The 5,228-nt window shown below is 39.4% G+C and overlaps 1 pseudogene; it reads left to right on the top strand.

The window, feature by feature from the left end:
• Nucleotides 1–1,895: 1,895 nt before the first annotated feature.
• LOC119901483 lies at nucleotides 1,896–4,358 on the top strand (annotated as a pseudogene).
• The last annotated feature ends 870 nt before the right edge of the window (nucleotides 4,359–5,228 follow it).

Raw genomic sequence — 5,228 nt, 5'->3', positions numbered from 1 at the left:
CTGCCCTTCAAAATGTATTCTTATTTACACTCAGACAAAAACAGACATTGGCTTAGCATCTTAGCAGATAATGTTACGCGTTAATGCTTAGCAGAAGCAATCAAGTCCGTTTACAACGTCCACTCCATAATCAGCAAACAACCTCAGCAAAATTAGGACACATTCATGCAGAGTCCATTTGAATCACTTACGTTGGACACTTGATAGAAACCATCGGCTTCCTCTGCAGAGTCAAATATGCAAGTCTGTCCATTAACAGTAATATGCAGGCGGGCCAGGTAGATTAGGCCAAAGCGTATACCGTCCTTGTAGAGTAAAGACTTCACTTTGTTGTAAGAGGCCCGTTTCCTGGTGAGTGTGGCACTGAAGTCTTCAAAAAACCTGATGGGTTGCCCATTGTATGAGACATCCAGGTTTTTCTTGGCCCACTGCAGAATGAACTCTCTCTGGGTATATTTGTGGAAACGGACGATGAAAGGTCGGGATCCTTTCGGCGGTTTCGGGCCCAGACTGCGATGCACTCTGTCTAATTCCAAGCTGGGATCCTGAAGTGCGTCTCCGACCACCTCCTTTAACAGTGTAACCAAGAGTCAAGCGTTGTTCCCCTCCGTCACCTCCGGGATGCCGACTACACGGAGGTTCTGTCATTTGAAGCAGGAGACAAGGTCTTCCACGGCAAGCTGCAGTTTCTCGGTCATCTGGGTAGCTGTCTCCAACTTAGATTTCAGCGTTGCTACGTCGTGCTCTAAGCTGGTGATTCCGTCCGAGTGGGTATTAGAGATTTGCTCATCTCCGATAGAGTTGCAGTGTGACTTCTTATGGTTTGAAAAACTAAGAAACAATGACAGAGTTCTGAGTGTAGAAATTATGAAGCGACAAAGTATACCCGGGAGCAAACACCATGCAACCGATCACTCCACCGCCATGACCGGAAGTCCTCCTTTTTTAAGTTTTGAAAGATTATATCCCCCCCCCCCCATATGCAGTGGTTTGGTCTGCTGCATATCTTTTTCAGACCCTCCGTGACCTTTTTTCAAAAAGCAACAAATCTGGCGAGTTATTCAGACCATCAGGGGGAAAGTGAGAAATATACAAAGTCTATTATATTGTAGGATAATTTTTTCTCAGAGTAATCTCAGTCAGCGGCTCTTCAGGCAGAAGCACAGTGTACCTCACCTCGCAGGCACGAGTGAAAGTTCTCTCTGTCTCTGTCGTAAGCAGCAGAATTTGTAGTAATGAGAGAGTTTCAACACGCACCCACCTAAATTACTTATTTAAAAACACATAATTTCAGCAAGTATCCTGTATCAACAATACATGACTGGCATTTGTAACAAACTCATTGTAAATTCAGCAAGTTATGAAGATTATTTTTGAAGACCTGCCTAGTTTCCCCATACCAATATAACGGCCCAATTGACACATTGCTGCGATGAACAGCAGCAGAATCAAAGAGGTGTCAGCATGACTGTAGACTGTAGTTTATCTCTGTGGTTTTCAGAAGGGGGGTAAAGGTGTTTATACTCTCACACAGATGCATTTTAAGCCACTTAACACCCCAAAACTTCCGAGTTCTAACCAGCAACTAATGCTAATACTGCTCTGCTCAAAATTGTGTATGTATTCCATTCCAGTCCATTTTTGAATGTTGAGCACAAATGGAGTCCTGCTGTGCATTGGTACTGGTGTTTCTATTTGATATACAGATACGTCCAGGATAATATTCATGTATCTCTCACCATGTGAATCTTCTCACTACCAAACTTGAGCATGTGATCATGTTTCCTATTAGGTCATACAGTGTTGTTTCAGGCTGGCCAATCAAACACAGTCTTGTCTGTGAAGAGTGGAGAAACTATTAGTATTCTTTCATTCTTCAAAGCAATTTGAACACGATGACATCTCCAAAGTTTGTTTTCTACCTGACATGTTTATTCTTGGTGAAGAAGGGTGAGTTGTGATTTTACCTTTCAATGTACTTTACGGTCACTCCTCAAAGGTAACTGTGTATTTGCTTTGTCTCTCATTTCACTTCAGCTCCGCTGGTTGAACTGAAATTGTCTTCGTCTCAGCATCAAGCAACTGTTTTTTTATCAGTTAAAGCAGGAGAAAAGTTGACTTTACAATGTTCTTATGACGTTGACATTCCAGCAAGGATTTACTGGTACAAACAAGTTCTGGGACAGAAACCAAGGTGCATCTCTGCCTTCAGTGTGTTTAATAAAAATCACTCTTTTTATGATGAGTTCAAGAACGATAAGCGCTTCACACTGCAAACTGGCAATGGTAAATACCACTTGAATATCTTAGATTTACACATTCAGACTCAGCCACTTACTTCTGTGTGAGTAGTAAATCACACAAATTTGAATTTGCAGAGGGCACTACTGTCAGTGTAAAGGGTTCAGGTTTGACCGTCCCAGTTTCGGTCCATCAGTCAGCATCTGAGCCCATCCAGCCAGGAGGCTCTGTGACTCTGAACTGTACAGTACAAACTGGGACCTGTGATGGAGAACACAGTGTTTACTGGTTCAAAAACTCTGAAGAATCTCATCCAGGACTCATTTACACCCATGGAGGCAGGAACGATCAGTGTGAGAGGAATTCCAGCACACAAACACACACCTGTGTCTACAACTTGCCATTGAAGAGCCTGAATCTTTCTCAGGCTGGGACCTACTACTGTGCTGTTGCCTCATGTGGACACATACTGTTTGGAAACGGGACCAAGCTGGACATTGAGCGTAAGTAACTTTCTAATGAGGGTGATCTCATGTGAAAATTAACATGAACACAGAGATAAAAAGCTGACAGTTGTGTTTCTGATGTCTGGCACTCTGCAGATGAGGTGGACTATCTTGCCTCGGTGTATTTCTTGAGTGGAGTTTTGGCATTCATAGCCGTCCAGTTGATTTTACTGGCAGTCTTAGTGTACAAAATGAACAGAAGAGAGATGAACAGTTTCCAATCTGCAGGTAAAGTAACTAACACTATTTGAATCTGCCTGTGTCCACTGAACATGGTATTTGAATTTAAGAGCTTTTTATGTTTCAGAACCAGAGTTTCAAGCAAGATTTTCACCTCCCTCCACAACTGAAGATGAGGTAAAAACATTTAATTGTTTGGTTTTTGGGGCATTGATTAAATTTTTGTCAGGGTCCATAATGTGATGTATTTTAAAATATTTTGTTAACAGAGTTACAGAGAAGCCGACAACCTCCATTATGCAGCTATCAGTGTTAACCTGCCCAAGAGATCAAGAAGACAGACAAACAACACCAAGGATGAATGTGTGTACTCCACTGTCAAGAAGTAGAACTGGACATGTGTAATTTTTACTTTTTAGGTAAAACTGGATTATTTACAATTCTTTCAAAGAGTAATGTCGATTTAGATGTACATCTTGAGATAAATGATCTTTTTCTATCATATTTGGTGTGGTGATGGCGCATAGATAAGATGCTTGCCTTTGGTGTGGGAGACCTGGATTCGATTCCCACTTGTGTCCCTGAGCAAGACACTTTACCCCTAGTTTCTCCAGAGGTGTGCAACCTCTGACATGCATAGCAATTGTAAGTTGCTTTGGATAAAAGTGTCAGCTAAATGAGTTAATGTAATATTTGTGGTCTGCAGACATGATATCTCTAAACTTAAGTTCAATTGCTGCCTTAAAAATGTGAGTAAACTCAACTTTAAGAAAAGCTTTGTTTCAACCCATGATGTTACGTTATACAATTTGTTTAATTAATGATAATTTGTTGTTTGAACTTAATACTGTGAGTTAAAACAACTATCTATATTACATTGTCCATTCAAGGAAACTTGCTTTCACTTGTCTAACAAACATACAATTCTTCACCCCTTCAACTCACATTTTTAAGTTCAGATAACTCAACTTGAAGATTGCCTTTGTTTCAACTCATAAATTTAAGTTCATAAAGTGGACATAACTACAGTGTTGTCCCAATGTTTGAGTTATTCTAACTCATAGTTTCAAGTTAAAGCAACTTAACCAAATTAATACTACTTTCCATTTCAAGTTAAGGGATTTAAATTCTAAATTTGTTTCAGTTTACATCTATAAAGGGCCTTGAAGACAGACCACAACAACAGCACCACTGTGCTATTACCTTTAATGACTTGTGACGGGGCAGGGAAGCTTGCTGGGGCGCCTGTGCACGCCGCAGTCAAAGTTCAAAATAGCAGCAGATGTCACCTCCTTTCTGAAAGGGCCTTAAGGCCGTTGTCTGGAACCCTTTCCACCGGTGGCACTAGTCTTGTTTACCACAGAAGTGTCTATATTTTGGTTGGAATATGAATATATGACTTATCTGCAGTGTATAATTAGCAGGGGTGAACAAGAACACCAAATCTTCTGTATCTGTACTCAGATTTTGCAGGGCTTAATCTATAAGTGGTTGGTATAAACTGGAAGTTATTTAAGCCTGAAATTTCTATCAGAACTTGCTATATTTATTAGAAAACCATTTACAGAACAGCCTCAGAATTGAGCTTCAGAGAATAGTAATTGACTTTTTTATATTCATATATTTATAGTTTATCACAAAACAGATATTGTCACATTTTACTCTGATGACACTCATAGAAAGTATCTGTACCGGATACTCGTTTTAACCGAGTACTTGCTAAACCCTAATAATTAATTGTTATGTATATGTTTTTCTCAAACTCAAAAGACGCAGCACCTAGGCAATCCTCATACTGTCGCCTTTTTTATCAACTGATAACTTACATACGTGAGTTCAATCAACACGACAAAGTGTCAAATACAATGAATTAAAGCAACTTTCTAAAACTCATACAGTTGAGTTCAAAATCCAAAACTTGTCAGAGCTATTTGAGTTAAAAAGAAGAAGTAAGTTGACATGACTAAATGGGTCTATGATTCTTTTCAGTGTAAGGTTAGTTAATGTGCACAATTACCGCCTTTTTCTCTTTGTGGTTTTAAGCTGCAGGCTTCCCTATTCTTCCCTTGTTTACTTACTAAGAAACCATCTGTCTAAAATCTGTTCTTTATTTTTATTACTAAACTTACAAAATTGTCTTTCTGATGTAAACCGGTACATTTAGAAGGTCACAGTTATTGATGCTACACAAGTGACTCATGATATTTGAGAATTAAGTATGTCATGAACTTTAAACTCACATCTGTATGTGCTTTCGTATTTGCATTTTATGTCATTAAAGATCAAATATGTATGAAAGTT

Source organism: Micropterus salmoides, unplaced genomic scaffold (assembly GCF_014851395.1).
Source record: "Micropterus salmoides isolate LMB-PRFRI ecotype aquatic unplaced genomic scaffold, ASM1485139v1 Ms_hic_scaffold_1329, whole genome shotgun sequence".
Taxonomy (NCBI): Eukaryota; Metazoa; Chordata; class Actinopteri; order Centrarchiformes; family Centrarchidae; genus Micropterus; species Micropterus salmoides.
The sequence above is the reverse complement of the archived record's forward strand: the minus strand, read 5'-3'. Positions and strand labels throughout refer to the sequence as shown.